This window comes from Pimephales promelas, chromosome 2 (genome assembly GCF_988280905.1).
Source record: "Pimephales promelas chromosome 2, fPimPro1.hap1.1, whole genome shotgun sequence".
Taxonomy (NCBI): Eukaryota; Metazoa; Chordata; class Actinopteri; order Cypriniformes; family Leuciscidae; genus Pimephales; species Pimephales promelas.
This window is the reverse complement of record NC_142770.1, coordinates 45,419,212-45,439,407: the sequence shown is the minus strand read 5'-3', so window position 1 is coordinate 45,439,407 and position 20,196 is coordinate 45,419,212. Positions and strand designations below refer to the sequence as shown.

General features: G+C 39.6%; 1 long non-coding RNA gene across 1 annotated transcript; it reads right to left on the bottom strand.

The window, feature by feature from the left end:
* Positions 1 to 6,868: 6,868 nt before the first annotated feature.
* LOC148997610 (uncharacterized) lies at positions 6,869 to 7,325 on the bottom strand. The gene is made up of 2 exons (XR_016147448.1): positions 7,014 to 7,325; positions 6,869 to 6,922 (listed from the first exon to the last, which is right to left on the bottom strand). It is a non-coding gene; the product is annotated as an uncharacterized LOC148997610 (long non-coding RNA).
* Positions 7,326 to 20,196: the final 12,871 nt, after the last annotated feature.

Sequence of the window (20,196 nt, the reverse complement as noted above, 5' to 3'; positions counted from 1 at the left end):
CTCGCCCCGTAGTCTGCAGCCAGCCCCTATTGATATCTGCTCCGTTAGACGGACATATTGGATACCCACACTGTGCCCTCCAAACAACATTTCTCTCTTCTTTTCCACCTCGCCAACGATAACTTCTACTTCACATTGAGTGAAGTTATGTTTTTTATTATTTCCTCTCTGTGTTTAACATGATTTCGCAATTGATGAATATTAAAGGGGGGGTTGACTGCGATTTCACTTTTTTCATTTTAAATAGTGTGTAATGTTGCTGTTGGTGCATGAACAGTATCTGCAAAGTTGCAGCGCTGAAAGTTCAGTGTAAGCAGAGATATCGTCCTTTAAAAATCAGGAAGTATAATGCCTACAAAAACGACTGGATTGGGACTACAGCTGGGTTATGGTACGTCACTAACCCACACATTTGCATCAACCCTCCCTCCGGAATAAGCAGAAAAGAGCATGTGCATATTTCAGCAGCTCCAGCTCGTCGAGTGTGTTGTTCACGCAGCTGTCAGGTCTTCTGACTTCGAGCTTCCCACGGACGCTGTACTTCAACAATGGATACAATTTATGTTTGATTATGTTCCTGAAAATGACGATGGTAATCTAGCTCTCTGTGCTGCTCATTTACGGAAGACAGCTTCCAGAATCTCCACGAGTTCAACACCGGATTCAATTGGATTAAATCTTTTCTCAGTGCAAGGCATTAGAGTGTATCTATAAATAATGTATCATCTCTCTTACGAGCATGCACTATGGGTGTGCCGCAGGGCTCTATATTAGGGCCCTTGTTGTCTTCACTTTATATTAATGATTTTCCGTGTGTGTGTATTAATGCTAAAATGATAATGCATGCTGATGACAAAATGGTGTATATTCATGGTAACACTGTTAAGGATGTTGCTCAAAAGTTAACTGTGGAAATGGAAAAGATTTCTATTTGGCTAAAAAAAACCCTCTCATTTAACTTTCATTTAACAAAATCAGTTGAGGGTCAGGAAATTAAAAAGGTAGACCAAATTAAATGTTTAGGAGTCATTCTAAACCCAAAACCAATTTTCAAAAAACATATTAAAAAGATTACCAACACGTTAAATTCATATAGCACATTTTAGGTATATTAGGAACTCTTTGATCATAGGTGCATCTAATTTATATCTAAATGTGATGATAATTCCACACTTTCGATACTGCATGACGAGTTGGTCACAAGCATGTAAAACAGCATTAAGGCCCCTGGAATGTAGAAAACTTCTCTAACGTTTATGACAAGAAATCTCGGTTATTTCATTGTCATCATATTCTTATAAAAACACAGTATATTAGGTTTGAAAACAATCATATATTCAAATATCTGTCTCTTGTTTAAGATCATAAATAATACTGCAACCCCTCTGTTAAAAAAAAGTTGATCTCACTGAGCTCAGAAATGACATCTCGAGCCACTAGGTCGACTGTTCGGGGCGAGTGCACGATTTCTCAGTGTAAAACAGTTTTCGGCAGCTTAGCTTTCTCATGTGTGGCCATCAAACAGTGGAACAAGTTGCCAACAGAACTGACCACATGTGTAAATCAACACTTTTCCACATCGGGCCAAAAAATGGCTTCTTTTAAAACAAACATGTTCCCAAAATGTATTGTAATTGATGTGTATGTGTGAGTGTATTTGTAAATGAATGCCATATATATAGTTTTTGGGATAAATGGAGTATTAATATGTATATCTGTTGACATCAGCCTGCCCAGAGACTACAGGTGGAAATCAGCACAAGTGCTACAACCTGGTAAAATGCATCTCTCCTTTTTAAGGTTAATGTATATTTTGCATTGTCCCTGCTCAAAAATAAATAAATTAAAGAAAATGAAAGACAGTTCAATTCTTTCCAATAATAGAATATAGTAAGAAAGAAAAGTACTCTGTTACACTGAGATGGTTTGGGGAAAATGAAACTTCAGACAGGTACAAACAGGCAGAGAAACTACTCCCAAAGAGTGACTGAACTGAAGGAACTAAATACAGACATGAATTAACCAAACCAGGTGATACAGATGAAGATGAACTAATGAAGGTAACAGAAAAGTGGCGGGAAAACCAAGGACATGTGACTAAGAATGCAAACAGAAGATCAAAACCAAACCGAATCAAAACGTGACAGATTGTTTATTCCTTATGAATTTCTAATAGTTTCTTTAGCAAGAGGTTTTAAACTTTTTAATGGCAATGAGCCCTAAACAACACCCTTGTGAGATTCTTTATTTAGCCTTTAATATAATAAAATATAGGCCTAATGTAACCTAAACAATACCTTTGTGAGATGCTTTATTTAGCCTTATAATATAATAAAATATGGCCATCAACAGTTATTTCCACCACTTTAATCAAACCACTCTTCTTTAAAACATTACGATGTGATTTTCTCGTTGCCTCTCGTATTGAGCTATTTTGTCCGCACACAGGACTCACTGCCAATCACACATGCTCACTTCTTTTATGGCATTGGGTATGTGAACACACAACAAAAAATTGAGGTCATGATCTGAGCAGGCTAAGTGGTCGTAAAAAATAGTCACACTTGTGCTCTTCTGTCAAAAATGACCCCCATAAGAAATTGTAAAAAAATGAAAAAAATTTTTTTTTTGAATTTTTGTTTTTTTTGTCAAATTTTCTAATAAGAAATAATTTTTGAGATTGTTTCAACTATATATACAAATCCACCAACAACAACAAAAAAGTGTGTTCATAAACATCTGGGGAATTCACATGCCTCTCCATAGAGAGCTGTACATGCCATCTAGTGGTTACACCATGATTCTACGCTTTTTCTCTATACTGGAACCAGATGGTGCTAATTTTCTTCAAAAAATATTTTTTTTTTTCTGAAGGCCTAGACTCTGTATTAAACTAAAATACTGTGTTAATATTTTTTTGAAAAAAATAATATATATATATATAGAAATATATATATATTTTTCCATGGCAAAAATAAACTATAAATATTGCATAAATATTAATAAATTCAATTAAATTGTCTCAAAATACTAAATAAAAAGAATAAATATTCTAGAACAAAAATAAATTGCATTGGTTTTACTGGGATGGAGAAAGTTTCATTTTTAGGTGTTCGGAGACTTTTGACCGGGAAGATAACAAGTGTGACTCCGAAACGAAGAGCACCTGAGGGTTAAACTACAATCAAATGCATTTCCACACGTTTCGTGTCGGTCCTCTGCGTGGCATTTTATTATTTTTTGCACGGGCGCAGCTTAGAGCGAACATCACCCATGTCCCCACATGAGCAAGGAAGACAACGACAAATAAAATAATGCAACAGTTGAATATGACAATATACAATATCAAGCAAGAAACATATTCAGGCAGGATACATTGTCTCACTAAAATTATTCAAAATGAGGACATAACTGGGAACTTTCTAGAAGCTGTTTAAGGTGTTTTTAAAATGTGCAGTAAGTGGGACATTCCCTAATGTTTGTTGGGATGCTTTTCCAAAAATGACCTCCTCTGACGGACAGAAGAGTTTGTCCAAAGGTAGTTTTTCTATATCACCTCTGAATGAAGCTCTGGTACAACAACCTTTGTCAGACCTTTGTTTAATCTGTGTAGAAAGTGCAGGTGGAGTCAGTCCATGCAAAACTTTAGAAATTAAACACTTATTTTTAAAATGAATAAAGTTTTCAAAATTTTACAGAAGCCCTGAACCGCAACATAAAAAAAAATCTAGCATTGTCAGATTAATGTGGAAACGTTTCAAGAATAAAGTCAAAACATTACGATAATACAGTCTTCCATAGAAGTGTGTGCATTCATAACAGTGCGCATCTGTTTGTGTAAGTAAATGCACTTGTCAAGTCGAACTGCCATGGATTAACACAAAATATAACTTTTTACTTTATCTGGGCTTTCAACTAAATTTTACACACGTGCTAGTGTTTCTGAAGTGTTTTCGTGCTCGTCTAGTCAGCCTGGTCTCATTGTTAATACGTAGGTATTTTACGTTTTTGCAAAGATAGAAAACGTACTTTTTAGTACGTTTGGATAGGTGCTGAAACGTATAATATAGACGTATGTGCAACATTTTTACGTTTTTACAGCTACAAAACGTAAACTATTTACGTATATTCTATATCATAAAGATATCTGTATAATTTCCCTTTTTACCATTTTATAGATAAATGTAAGATCCCGTAACCCTAATCCCAAACCTAAACATACCCATTTTATACTTAATATAAAAAAGGATAAAACGTAACGGACAGGTGTTGGGAAAGGGTAGTTTTATTAACAATATAACATTAAAATATATTTTGAGCCACCAATCCTACCCCTAAACCTAACGTTACCCATAACAATTCATTAAAACTACGTAACAAACTACAATTATTAAGAAAAACATAACTAACAGACAAGTATAATCACAATAATTTATTTATTGCAAAAATGTCAAAACCGATACCAAAAGCCGTTCACATGATGAAGCGTTGCAGTCGCAGTCCTCTCTGGCAACATTGTAATAGTTTTGTATGAAGTACAGAGCAGAAATTAAATAATGAAAATGTTAATCCGGCTTCGGTTCGCGCTTCTCCATTTCAAAATTCAAATGAACTAAACCAACCGGCACAGTCCTTCATGTCGCAAACTGTGACGAAGCAGGGAAGAGCCAATGAACGTTTGATATCACTGCCGTAAAACATGACGTATCGCTTCCCAGATAGCAAACTGACATTGAATCAACGTGGAAATATGACATCGAAACAACGTTGATCTGACATTGTTTTGCTCATCGAATTAACGTTGAACCAACGTCAGATGCGTCATTCTTTCAAAACTAACGGAAAATCAACTTGAAATCAACGCGTTGTTTCAACGTTATGAAAGCAAACCAATTTTCTATTTCATTTAGCTTTGAAGAATGCCGCGTCTGACGTTGGTTCAACGTTAATTCTATGAGCAAATCAACGTTGTTTCAATGTCATGAGAGACGTCGTTTCCACGTTGATTCAATGTCAGTTTGCTATCTGGGTTCTCAAGGGTGCAATTTTTGAATTCATCACCAGCGCGCGGGGTTTGACATTGTACGGTCGCTGCTGAGAATGGAGAGATCACGACTGGATAAGAGGCTGAATTAGGAGTTGTTTCTTACAAACAACTATGGATTCTAAAGATTTGGATTACATCAAACTAATCAAATTGATGTCTTTTGTGATTTTTTTGTTGTGTTTTATAGGAGAAAACGCTTTATGTGTCTCAAGGTAAATAAACTATTACAAAATGGTTGAACGAGTAGCTAACGTTAAAGACTGTATTTTTAAGGTTTTATTGTGTATTGTTTAACAACATGCAGGCGAAACGAGCAAAATGTTCATATTTATGAGTATTATATCAATAAATGCGACTGAAAACTTCATTAATAAGACAGTGGAATGCAACAGAGTCAAAACATAATGCTGCTACGATATGCATAAATTGTGATATTACAATGTGTACGTCGGTGGATTTGTTCATACGTAAATAAATTACGTTTTTGTGCTGTCAATACGTAAATATTTTACGTTTTAGTACTGTAAATACATCAGTATTATACGTTTCTGCGCATATAAAACGTAATTATATATACGTATGATAGAACGACACGTTACGTATAAATACATACGTATTCTCATGAGATCACGTTGGTCTAGTCAACACTATATGGGTGGAGAACACAACAGTAACCGTAACTCTACACCGTAAATACGTTCTGGATACATTTTAAGTGCATCATTCTGTATCCAATCATTTGGCCGGATCCTGTGATTTACTAAGATTTAATAACCACTAATGGTTGAGGAGAGATTCTCTGATATGATTGTAAAGCGCTTTGAGTGTAGGCCTAGTATTAATTCATTCATTCATTCATTCATAAAGCTGGATTTTTCCATCCAGTCTGAAAAGTGTTTTCCGTGTTGGTTTTTCGGTAACACTTTACAATAAGGGTGCACTAATAAGCATTAATTCATGCTTAACTAATGCACAGATAATACTGAATTAATGTGTAAGTAATGATTATCTAAGCTATTAATTAATGATTACCACATTAGGAACTAATTAAGAGTCTGTAAGGTTAATGTATTAGTACATACATAAATTGTTTTTAATTAAATATTTAATTGTGGATTAATTCCATAATAACTCATTTTTTTAACTAATAGTGTTAATTAATATGTTAATTACCAGAATGAGCCAAAGCCTTGTATTTCAACTTCCAGATAATATGACAGGTACATTAATATGCATTAATACATGATTACTTACTTAATTGTTAGTGCAAATTCATGTGAAAATTACTACAATTACTAAATGACTAGTTAATAATGATGTGCCTCAACAAGTAAAGTCATAACATAATGATACCTTTGCGAATCATTAGCTAATGATTAATTAAAGCAGACAACTGGAAGTTGAAGTGCATAACTTTGACTAATTGTGGTAATTAACACATTAATTTACACTATTAGTTAATAAAATATGTTATTAAGGAATTAATACACAATGACACATTGAATTAATAGCAATTCATGTATTACCTTATCTATTAATCATATAGACTCTTTATTAGTTGCTGATGCAGTAATCGTTAATTAATGGTTTAGTTCTTTAGTTATACATTAACTCATGATTATCTTTTTTTAATTAATGCATATTAGTGCACCCATATTTTAAAGTGTTACCGGTTTTTCTATAGGCTAAAGTCTATTCCGGCACAGTATATTTTATAACATCCTATAATGGTAGTCTAATGCTGGTAGATTGGCACCTGTTGAATTTCCTTTGATGAAATAAAACACTGTAACTACTCGCTGATTACAAAACAGTCCACGCTTCCGAAGTACTGATGTCCATTTTTGTTTATTTATTCCAGAGACACCGTGAAAACTAGACACAAAGGAAAACCAAACCATAATTTTACACACAACACCACTACAAACACAAACCAACATAATATACAAAGTATTAAAACATTTACCGTATTCGCCTGGTAACCAACAGTAGATTTAAGTCAGGAGCACTATCCTGCGGTCTTAGTTTCACATCACATCATTACATTGACGCTAACACGTCCAGCTGAATTAATCAGCACACACAGGATCACATGACCTCAACTTCAACGATAGAATAATAATAAAATACAAACGGCAAACAAATTAAGAAATTCACCATACAGAAATACACATTTAAACTATGAAATCACAAAATAAACTATAAAGTCAAAATAAACATTAACCACTCAAATCACCAAAATATCATCCCCTGAGCTGACCTTCCAGCGTCAGCTACAAACACACACACACACACACAGTGTGAAACTCGCTATTGGCCATTATGAATGCCTGTTTGTGCGGAAATGTGAGACAATGGCAAGAAAAATCTGTACAAAAAAAAAAAAAAAATATATATATATATATATATATATATAAAAATCTGTAAAAAAAAAAGTCAACATTTTTTTAGATTAAAGTCGAAACATTTCGAGATTAAAGTCGAAATATTTGGAGAGACGAGAATACAGTCTAACGTAGATGCTGCGTGTGTGTGCAATTGACAATTGACTGTATTCTCGTCTCTCCAAATATTTCGACTTTAAAGTCCCCGTGAACCGGAAGTTGCAAACGATTTTTCTCCCGTGCTGTGACGTATTTCCAAGTGAAACGGAATATTGAACAGAGGGCAGGGTTTTACTCTAGCGCTCCTCCTCTCCATCTCTCGCTCATAGCAAACTAACGGTTTGAGGGGAGTGGTTAAGCGTTTCCCCACCCAAACTGTGAAACCTACGTCATCAACCGTTCCAGACCGGAAGTAACTTTTCAGATTTTGATTAAAGATTACAAAGGTAAAACATTTTTTTAATATATATTTACTTGCACGGATTAATTGTTCACCACAAGACTAGTAATATGCGCTAACAAAGTAAATAGGTTAAATTTTGATTTCACGGGGACTTTAATCTCGAAATGTTTCGACTTTAATCTAAACAATGTTTGACTTTTTTTACAGATTTTTTTATTTATATATATATATATATATATATATATATATAATATAATATATATATATATATATATATATATATATATATTTTTTTTTTTTTTTTTTTTTTACAGATTTTTCTTTTTTGGCTGCGGTTCAAGGCTTCCGTAAATTTTCTTTTAGCATTTTTCATTACAAATTTTATTATAATTTACAAGAAAATACGACTATTTACAATCATCATAAAGATGAAAAAACTTAAACAAGTAAAGAATAAATTATTATATAAGTAATAAAAAAACTCTGTGTGGTAAAAAAACAAATATGGTATATAAAAAAAGCACTATTTGTAATGGCCTATTGGTCCAGCCATTCAAAGGCCAGGCCCTCTCCTGGGAAAGAATGTCTCCTGACTCCATAATCATATTTGATTTGAGTCCCCACACGAATGTCCCTTATAGCCTTGAACAGGATGATATCCTGGTCCTGCCCATGTACCTTGAGTTTACAGTGGAAACGCTTAATGTTAGGGTTCCTCCGGGAATGGTTGATTAGTCTTCCAAAGGTTTATTTTGTGAGGGTGGCATGAGCAAGGGGAGGTCTGTGCATCAATGCAGCTCTTTTCCTCCAGATTTAAAAAAGAAAACGTATCCAGGCTCATTGTGCTGGCTCTCCACATTGGCCCTTCCTTCTGCAGCTGTGACTACCTTGCCATGGTAGTCACAAAGGATGTCATCTTTTGCAAAGTTTGGGGTTGGGACGACCACTATAAAAAAAAGAACATTACGTTTTTTAGTTAGTGAAAAAACATTACATGTAGGCAGGGCTTGAACACGAAAAAAAAAAAATCAATCGATCTCCGAGCAGAATCGATATTTTAACGTTTCCGTTTTTGCGTTCCTCATTAAAAATTACTGTTCCGAAAACGGTTTGATTAGAAAAAATACTGGTTAATAACGTTATTTTAATTTAGCCTATACTTTAAACAAATATGTATAGGCTAAATAAAGACAATTTTTTACTCAAAAATAAGATAAAACATGACAATTAAACTTGAACATTTATTTCATAACATTGTTAAAACAATAACAGAAATACCTGTGTTAATTACAAAGCAAACAGCTGGAAAATATGGACCAGTTTCACTGGACCGTTAGACAATCGAAAGTGGCCCCTTTTATGCCTAATTCTTTTCAGAAGAGTGATATCATTCTTTGTACATAACTTTTTTTTCAACACGACTTGTTTAAGAAATTACATAATAATAAAAAATTAATAAACTGGATAACCATTGCTCTTTAAATGCACCGTCAACTGCTAATTTCAAAGCAAACACTCCGCAACACGTCCTTGCATCACAATCAAATTCAGTCAGCTAATAAACCTCGATCATTTAATGCAATATAACATTGTAAATTTACAACAACATTTCTACCATTTAATACAAAGCATTAACAGTCCATAAAGAAAACATTGACCTGTCCTGTTTTGGCTACCTGAAAGACTAGGCTACAGGAAAAATGTGCGAGTAGCTAGTATGCCTATAGGATGCACCTGTGTATCCGCGCATATGACTCCTCACTCCTCGATCCTCGACTCCTCACGGTAGTGATGTGACAATTGAAGCGAGGCTTCGGAGCTTGTGTCGATCAAAAAGGGGCGTGCCAGCCTTCTTCTTCTTCTTCTTCTTTTGGTTTTATGGCGGGTTGCGAACCAACTTTAAAGGTGCATACCGCCACCTACTGTGATGGAGTGTGAAGAGAATGATCTAAATTTTCCTAAATCCTATTATTTAACCCACTATTCTTAATAAATCTCATGATTGCCTTTATCTATTTCCCTGAATTTGGACCATCATTTAATAATTTGGTTATATTGAATTCCTGACATCCTACTGCTTGCAATTCTTCCTTAAGAATCCTCCTTTCCTTATTATAAGACTTACATTCCTTCAATATATGTTCGACTGTCTCCTCTACTGAACAAACTTCACATAAACCTGTTTCCCTATAATGTGTAAAGTATTATTTAGATTTGAGTGTCCTGTTCTTAAATGTGTGAAAATGACTTGTTCTCTTACTTAGGTTGTGGATTATATTGCCTCGCTTTATGTTTTTTTGGACTTTATAATAATGTCGACCTGTATGACATGAGTCCCAAAGTGTCTGCCATTTCCTATAGCACGCTTCTAAAATTAAATGTTTCCCTTCTGCTTTACTGAGTGAGATGTTTATATTTGGTTCTTCCATTTGTAATGATTCTTTGGCTATTTTGTCTGCTTCCTCATTACCTTGAACACCCACATGTGCTGGAACCCACATAAAACGAATTATTATTCCCACCTGTCGTAAACTGTATAACTTGATCATGATTTCTGTTAAAATATCAGTTCTCTTTGTTTCTAATGATTGTAAACTCTCAAGAACTGACATTGAGTCAGAGCATATTATTACCTTATTTGGTCTAACTTCATAAACCCACTCTATTGCCATTAAAATAGCTGTCATCTCAGCTGTATATATATATACTGATGTGCCATCTGTTATCCTACCAGGCTTCCTCACTTTAAACTCTGGGACATAGAAAGCAATCCCCGTCCTTCCAGTCTCTATATTCTTTGAACCATCTGTATATATTTGAAGAAATGAGTAATGTGAGTTTCTAATATAGTCATTAACATATGTATTACTAACCACTTTGTCCATTTCCTTTCTATTCTTGTGTAAATTTATATCTATGTCCGGTTGCGCTAGCATCCAAGGTGGAATTGGGGATATATTACGTCTATTGGTGCAAATGATTTTGAGTCTAGACCATTTTCATTAACCCACTCTTTTATTTTCCACGCAAAGCCTTTACGCCAGATGAAGCCGCGATTCGAGGCTTGTGTTGTTAACGTGAAAATCACGTGACTGATGACAAACGAGGCCTCGGTTTGTGTGAAAACGTCATCCGTTCGGTCTGAGTGTCGTTTGTTCGAATCTCGCGCCACCTTGTGGGTGTTGTCAGGAGTAATTGAATCAGTTGAAGTAGTGCCAGGGAGTCAGAGTTAGAGAGATGTTTCATCGTCGTTATTGTGCAATATATGTGTTAGGGCTTTATATTATTACATTATTAGGTTAGATTAGTTATAGTTTATTTTTAGTATTAATTATAGCTATATTATAGTATTGTTATATTAATTAGATAAGATTATTTTGATTGCTTTGGATTTGGACTGGTTTTTGATTTAGATTGCCCTTTTGGAATTGTTTGCTTTTGTGACCTAATCCTTTTTTCTTATAATGGAGCCAGCAAGAAAGAGCTTATTATTATTTTACTGTCTTGATATAGCTAATAATCCTCACTATATGGCTGTATAATATTTAATGTCTAAGCCTGAACACACTTGAAAAAATTCTGTTCCTCAATAAAAATAATTTCTAATCCTTCCTTTGGTCCTCTACGTCCCCAGTCCCATAAGCACAACACAGCACAAAAATAGTAACAGTTCAATACACAAAATCACCAGAAACAATTCTTAACCTTTAACACACCACACTTTTCTGTTGCACTTTACTTTATTACACTCCCTCCACCATAAGCACTGCACTCAACAGTGTAACTTTTATTGTTCATACTGTCACTATCCAAATCATTTATGAATAATTAATTAACTCTGTGTGTGTGTGTGTGTGTGTGAGAGAGAGAGAGAGAGAGAGAGAGAGAGAGAGAGAGAGAGAGAGAGAGAGAGAGAGAGAGAGATGTCTCTGTAGAAGTAAGTTCAGACAGAATTCTACATATTTTATTTTATTCCCAGGCAATGGACAAATGTCTGCTCAGGTATTTGTATTATTGCAAATGAAAGGTTACAGACATTAACAGTGAGAAGAAAAAATAAAATAAAACGGGACAGGGGGGGGGGGGGGGTATATGGACATCATAAGTCTGCTCAGGTCATCGCTTCAGAATTAAATAATTTGTTTGCTATTTCTTTGCACAGTAGGTGTCACTAGTGAGCAATACTGAATGAAGCTTCGAGTAATGAACCTTTGAGTGAAGCAATGGGCTGCGAGGTCTCAGTGGTTCAGGAAGCCTCATTTTGCCATCACTACCTCACGGTACAATTAGAGAATTAAGATGTCCTTCAAGATGGCTGAGCTCGATCGGTTTCCGGGTCATAGCAGGGAGGATGGAGGAGCGAGGAGACGAGGAGAAGCACCCTAAATAAGGAGGCAAACAAAGGAGGGTAACGAGACAGACAGGTGGAGCAAATAAACCAATAATCAGATAACAAGGGGGAGGGATCAAACAACGACAAGCGCACATGGCTCAACAAAACACCCATATCATCACAAGACAGGACAGACATGTGACAGTAATACAATAGGGGTGGATGATACCTACTCAGTTACCACTCTCTTTTTTTTCTTCTTTTTTTTAGTTCACTTTTTGAATAACTGAGGGACTGTTGTCTATCTGTTGATCTGAGGGAATACCTGCAGGTACAGTAAACATCTCTGTCACACATTGATGATTCCTTCACACACACACACACACACACACACACACACACAGAATAACAAGAGATTCTTCGTGCGTTCAGTGAGTTATTAATGGAATATGTAAATTAAATTCATGAGAACAGACCACAAATGTGCTGTATATGTTGTCCTTTTTTTACAGTGGAGTGCAAAGGGAAAAATAAAAATCATCATGAGGAAAAGCAACTGAAAAGAGCTCATAGATATTCTCATTATAACATGTCACGTTAAAATATCAAGTATAAAGTTATTCTCATGATGTCTGAAAATAAATCATAAAGGAAAATTGACAGCTCATCCAGTCAAACTGACGGATAATCTTTATCTGTAGGGAAACCTTATGATTTGAAATGATTCGTTTCAGTCTTTTTGAATGGAAGTTCCCCAAACCGGACGTGCCACCCATAATTCAAAACGCAGTCAGCTCGTCAGGAATAAGGTGGATAAGCATAACAGTGGAAACTAATCTCATGTTTTCTAATAATTTTACAGACCCTTGACACACAATAAAACTTTACATCCAATCATCTGAGACACATTCAGACCTGTCCATCTAGTCTTTATAACTCATTATAATACTCATTCAGATTATTCCTCCAACACACATGTTCTTTGATCCAGGGTTTGGCATGTCAAGAGCCTAAACTAAGGAATGGGAAGTGTAGTGTTAGCACCCCTTAAGTCAGACTAACCGTCAACGGTTAACATGATTTCAGTCAATCATTAACTTTAATTGTTTTGCATACTTCAACCAGACGCTCTTTATTCATCTGAGATATTTCAGAGATATTTCTCAGGTAATGGGGACGTTTTATAAATGGTACGCAAAAAGAAAGTTGCTCAGATCATCTTTAATTTCTCCTGTTTTAAAATAGTATTTCTGGGCCTGAATAAACCCTTTAGATCTGCATTATCCAGACACTGTATACAGTACTCAACACAACATTAATTTCATGTATTGTAATAAGTATATATGTGAGATGAGTCATAGGTAAGCAGTAATACAACAGGTGTGACTGATGTCTACAGTTACCACTCCTTTTTTAAGATTCTTTAGATCTTAACTGAGGGACTAGCGGCTATCTGTTGATCTGAGGGAATTCCTGCCCGTTAAACAGACAGCTCTGTCACACATAGATGATTCCTTCACACAGACTCTCTGTCTCTTCTCTTTATTTGTGCAGGTAAAATCATGTGATGTCTGCTTTTGGCTGTAAGCCACTTAGGAACTGATTTTTTTTTTTTTTTTTTTTGCCTGAACACAAGCTGAACATAAACATTGGCAACCATAACCATAGTCATGCAGTAAAGACTTAACCTGAAATCTGGAGGTTCAGGTGTGTTTCCTGTGTTTTCACCAGATGGTTTATTTCATCATACGTCTGTATGATTTCTGTCATTATGTTTCCTGTGCAGTTTTATCAGAAGTGATGTTTCTCACAGAGGATGAGGTTTAAACAAACTCAATCAATAAAACTGAATAAGTTGCTACACTTCAAAGTAACATAAAAAAAGTATGATATAATCTCAAAGAGGGTTGAAAACGAAATCGTGAAAAATCATGTAAAATCATGAAAACGGCCACCAAATTAACTGCTAACAAAATAGAAATGTGATTTACCTGACAGTTGTCACAGTCTTCGTCTGCACCATCCTGTCTGCGTCTCCAGCACTACACTTCCCATGATCCTCTTGTCTGCACACCTGAACTCACTCCCTCATCAGCCTCCCGTTCAGCGTCCTGTTCATCTGTTTCACCTGTCTTCACCTCATTATGTTTGATTCTTCAGTGTATTTAGTTCCCTCTGTTTTAGTCAGTCTTGGTCGGTCGATGTTTAATGTTACGTGGTGATGTTACCCTTCCGTGTCGTGAGTGTTTCCTGCCTGTACCCGTGCCTGTTGGCGATTCTGAGTTAAATTAAAGTGTTTGCATTGGAGCATTCGCCTCTTGTTCTCCTTCTTCTGCCTACACTCCACCGGCACCGTGACAGATCGACCGACCGCCAAAGAAGTGTCAGCATGGGTATTCTCCTCACCCCAGCTCAAACGCTGTTCAACGTGTTCCAAGATGGACACCCTATGGAGGAGTACGTCGCCAGTTTCCTGGAACTCTCTGCTGGGGTAAGCTGGTCAGATGATGTCTTAAAAACTGTCTTTTGGCTGGGTTTGGATAATCATCTGTACCAGCAAGCCCCAGCAGCTGCGTTTCCAGGAACCCTCTCCTGTTACCTGGACCATGTGTTGTGGTTGAGTGGGTCAGCCTTCACCGTTGGTGAGGCTGAAGATAACAGCACCACTCAACCACACACACCCACCATCTTCACCCCGCCAGAGCCCGAGACCGTCCCGCCAGAGCCAGAGCCCGAGACCGTCCCGCCAGAGCCAGAGCCCGAGACCGTCCCGCCAGAGCCCGAGACCGTCCCGCCAGAGCCCGAGACCGTCCCGCCAGAGCCCGAGACCGTCCCGCCAGAGCCCGAGACCGTCCAGCCAGAGCCAGTGCCCGAGACCGTCCAGCCAGAGCCAGAGCCCGAGACCGTCCAGCCAGAGCCAGAGCCCGAGACCGTCCAGCCAGAGCCAGAGCCCGAGACCGTCCAGCCAGAGCCAGAGCCCGAGACCGTCCAGCCAGAGCCAGAGCCCGAGACCGTCCAGCCAGAGCCAGAGCCCGAGACCGTCCAGCCAGAGCCAGAGCCCGAGACCGTCCAGCCAGAGCCAGAGCCCGAGACCGTCCAGCCAGAGCCAGTGCCCGAGACCGTCCAGCCAGAGCCAGTGCCCGAGACCGTCCAGCCAGAGCCAGAGCCCGAGACCGTCCAGCCAGAGCCAGTGCCCGAGACCGTCCAGCCAGAGCCAGAGCCCGAGACCGTCCAGCCAGAGCCAGAGCCCGAGACCGTCCAACCAGAGCCAGAGCCCGAGACCAGGATCCCACCCAGCCTCCCTCTCCCACCTCCTCCCGTCATGCATCCGTCAGCCCCTCCGTCTGCCAGCTCCCCTGACCCAGCTGGGTCGTTGGATCCCCGGCCTTCGCTTTACACCTCCTCTATCTGGACACTTCCTCGGCCCCCGGTCCCATCGGCTCCCCCGTGGCTGCTACCTCCCTCAGCTCCTCCATGGTCCCACAGTCCACCAGCTCGGCCAGGCTCCCTCGTCCCTCCGAACTCCCTGCACTCCCTCGTCATCCTCCCTTCACCTTTGGACTTCCTTCCCTTGGCTCCGCCCCGTCATGTCACCCCCCCGGTTCAGTTGGACTCCTCACTCCCTCCAGTCACCCGTCAGCCCTCACGCACTCTGACCTCACCGTGTCCCTCTGTGCCCCTGTCAGCACTTCGGTCACCAGAGCCTGCGGTGTCCCCTTGCTCCCTCGGTCCCTCCTCAGCACCCATCATCGTCGGTCCCTCAGCTGCACCCTGGTCTCCTCTCCCATCCGCTCCGCCCCTGTCAGTCGGCCCCCTGGTGTTGCCAGCCCCACTACCATCGGCTCCACCAGGGGTCCTCCCTCCAGCTGCTCTGCCCTGGTCTCGCCCTCAGCCTGCTCCGCCCTGGCCACGCCCTCAGCCTGCTCCGCCCTGGCCACGCCCTCAGCCTGCTCTGCCCTGGCCACGCCCTCAGCCTGCTCCGCCCTGGCCACGCCCTCAGCCTGCTCCGCCCTGGCCACGCCCTCAGCCTGCTCCGCCCTGGCCACGCCCTCAGCCTGCTCCGCCCTGGCCACGCCCCGCCCAGCCCCCAGTTCGTCCCCCCTCCTTCCTCTGTTATGCGGCGTGAGGTCACGCCTCCCGGGAGGGGGGAGTTCTGTCACAGTCTTCGTCTGCACCATCCTGTCTGCGTCTCCAGCACTACACTTCCCATGATCCTCTTGTCTGCACACCTGAACTCACTCCCTCATCAGCCTCCCGTTCAGCGTCCTGTTCATCTGTTTCACCTGTCTTCACCTCATTATGTTTGATTCTTCAGTGTATTTAGTTCCCTCTGTTTTAGTCAGTCTTGGTCGGTCGATGTTTAATGTTACGTGGTGATGTTACCCTTCCGTGTCGTGAGTGTTTCCTGCCTGTACCCGTGCCTGTTGGCGATTCTGAGTTAAATTAAAGTGTTTGCATTGGAGCATTCGCCTCTTGTTCTCCTTCTTCTGCCTACACTCCACCGGCCCCGTGACAACAGTTGAGAAGAACAGATGACTCAGATGTTTAAGGCTGCTGTTTTTGACGCTGTCCCTCTCTCACATTTGCTGAACAGGGTCCAGTCTATACTTTCTCGTTTTTGGTTTCTTCTAGAATTGAAACACTCAGAGAACCACTCAAATTTTGCTGCTAAATTTTGAAGACCATTTTAAGTGTCCTTTTGATCCAGGGACCTTGTCTGGTTTACCACAGCAAATCCCCATTGTATTATTCTATTATTATTCTATAATATTATATTCTCCCCATTCTATTATTCTATTATTGTTCTATAATATTCTATTGTCCCCATTTTATTATTCTATTATTATTATATATTATTCTATTCTCCCCATTGTTTGCAGAAAGGAAAAAGAAACTCACAATCCTTTTTTTTGAGTGTGAGAGTAATAAAGCAAGATGTTCTTTGTCCTTCTCACAATTATAGAACGATAGTGGAATCAAAAAAAATCTGTTTGCAAAATTAAGGGGGAAATAAATGGAAGCTTTAGCGTTAAATTCTGTCAGGAAGACTCAATCGTTGCGTCAATAATTACCTTCTCATCTATCCAATCGTGTCTAACACTTGCATTATAAAAGACCGGTACTTACACATGTTTGAGTTCGCAGATGCTGACGCTTTTATTGATTGCTTCCGTCAGTTGCCGACCAAAAAATGTCTCAGAACTCGCATCTCGTTTGCGTCTACTCAGATTCCGACGATGATTTCGTCCCGCCGTCTCCTCCTGCTGCTCGCCGCAGCTCTCGCATTCAGTGCCGTGCTTTTCCTTGGGCACAGTGGTCTTCTGCGAGCTTGATCAAAACCTTCGAGGAAGCTGCCATACCCGTAAGTCAAAATCTTTCAAGGGAAGAATTACTCCTTTTGGCCCAAAATACCTTGGGTAATCCTCTAGTCTCTCCTTCTTCGACCCCAAAAGCTTCCACTTCAGCTGCTCAGCCAAAACCAACTGGCAGGAAAAGAACTTCTAAAACATCTTCACCTCATCCAGCCAAAAGGATATTGTTACCTGCTCAGGCGCCAACTTCTCCGCAGATTGCAAATCCCACAGACACGAACTATCAGCTCATATCTGCAGTTCAAAGCCTTTCCAAGATGGTCAAAGGACTGGAATCCAAAATGTCATCCTTCGAACATTCCTTTGCCAACCCAAACCTCTGCGCTGATCCAGCTTCGAACTCCTCAACAGTTCCACAATTGAAACTTCCTTCTCTCGGATTAACAAACCATTTGGATGTGCCTTCAACATCAGCAAACCAGCCTGTTTCTCTCCTCGCGATTCAGTCAGCATTTCAAGAGGTTTCTGCTCCACCGGCAACTTCAAACTTCAATCTCTCTACAGCAGCTCCAGCGGAAGCCTTCTGTAGGCGTTTTGTTTCTCCTGCCGCAGCAACTGTCTCCTCTCACTTAAGATCAAACATTATCCAAGGTAAGGACATTAACTTGGCTACACTATTGCTTCCCTCGCCTGCTGCAGACAGGAAAATGGTAGACTGTGGTGACGTGGCAGTCCTTCTTAAAACCTCTGATCCTCGGTTACAACGTAATCTCTCGTTTGGCGAATTTGTTATTGCTTTTAGCATTTACAGAGACATTTTGTGCCAAGTCTATCCAGAGAGAAGGGAAGAGCTAGATCTCTATTTAGCTATGATGGCGGACTTCAGTCAAAGATATGGAGGCACGTTATTATATGAATACCACAAATCATTCTCTGCTAAAGCTGCTTCCTTCATCACTATTTATAATTCAAGATTAGACTGGGCAATTACAGACACGGAACTACTCGTTCGTCATTTCGGAGGCCTTGTGGCATAAGTTGCCTTGTCCTGTAGAAAAGGCCAGTGGCCAGTGGTCTGTAAGGAAGGATTTTCCTAAGACTGAATTTAGGAATTCGAACCTGCAGTAAAACAATAAAAACTCAACAAAACGGGACAGAGGGCACCACACAACTGGCCCAACCTGATATCTTCCCCGCAATGTTGTGGTCCTTGACTCTGAGCACACTATCTTCTCTCCTCCAGGGCTCATTCAGAAATGCAAATCTCACAAACCTCCTGCCTCCAGCTGTGTTATGCGAGGGCAAAAGAAATACTTCTGGTGGGAGTGGTAGAATTGTTTCATTCCCGCAGTAGCAGAACAGGCAGAACAAGAAAACAACGCCTGTTCTTCTGTTGTGGGAGATGCCCCAATAAAGATTGTTGCATGTTTGATATCATTTTAAGTGTCTCAGTGCAATTGGTAAAATGGTCTTAATTTCATTACAGTCATTGGGAATAGGAGAAAGATTGAGAACTTAGGAGAATCCTGTTCTTCTCCATGGGTGACGTCTTTTCAAGATATCTCCCCTCTCCCCTGAGACCAGGTGTTACCCCCTGGGGTATAGGAATGGACCCAAAACAAACTCTGAAAGATATTGGTACAACCCTTTTGTTCTGGTCTGGGAATTTAAGGCTAGATAACAGAGCAGTCTTCGGAAACCTGTAACCAGGAAAACCCCCATACAGTGCTGTGTCAGTGTTTTTTCCCAGTGGAAAGCACTCACACACTACTGTGTGTCTCTGTCAGGAATGCATTGCTTACTTTTAGAATCATCTTTGAGTAATTCATGTCATGTATTTATTATTTCTGAATTGGCTGTTAATTGCTTGGGTAATTGGCATGATACATTTTTCAAATAAATGTTACATCTTGATTTACTCTGGAGTATTCTGACGTCATTATTTTAGTAAATTATAGGAGGCTGGTGTTACCGCAAATCTTGCCGGATAGGTCAAACTAAAGGCACAGATGTGAATGGAGCAGTAGGCACGTCCTCTGGAGACCTTTTGATTTCTGTCCATCACTGATTTGGCAAGTTGTATGGAAGTGGCTAAAATAAACTACATTCTTTTGTACGAGTGAGCAGTAGGCAACCGACTTAAGAAGTATTAGTTAACCCTGCACCCTCTGACTAAATACAGAACTGACAAGGTTTGTGTCCGTGAGAAAAACGATACGGCCGACGTGATCTCTGTGCGGCATCAGGTCCATAATGAATTAATAACTGAAAGTGTAAGAAACTCTGATAAATCAAAGATCTAAATTAAATTATAATCAATAGTTATGGTTATTTTCTAATAAGAAACACAATCTAAACTTGATCATCAGTAAAAATTGGAGTCAGATTAAGCGTAGAGTTAAAGTAATATTAAACATAAGTCTAATAAATTAAGTTAACTTCGCTGGAGCGCTGAAAAGACATACACGCATTATCCCTTCGCCCAGCCGTTGGTTTCCTTCTTTGGGCCAATGGGTGGTCCTTACAGGTCCTTAGGGGCGCGGTTTAATGTGGCCAAGTGGCCATTGTCTGTGTGGCCAAACGGCCTTGAGGCATTGCTGCCTCGCTAAAAAATGGCCATGTGGTCTCGTGGTCCTTGTGGCCTGGTTATGTGTGGCCTTGCGGCCTTGTCCAGTCTACCTCGCTCTATGTGCGGCATTAGAGGCCGATGTGGCTCT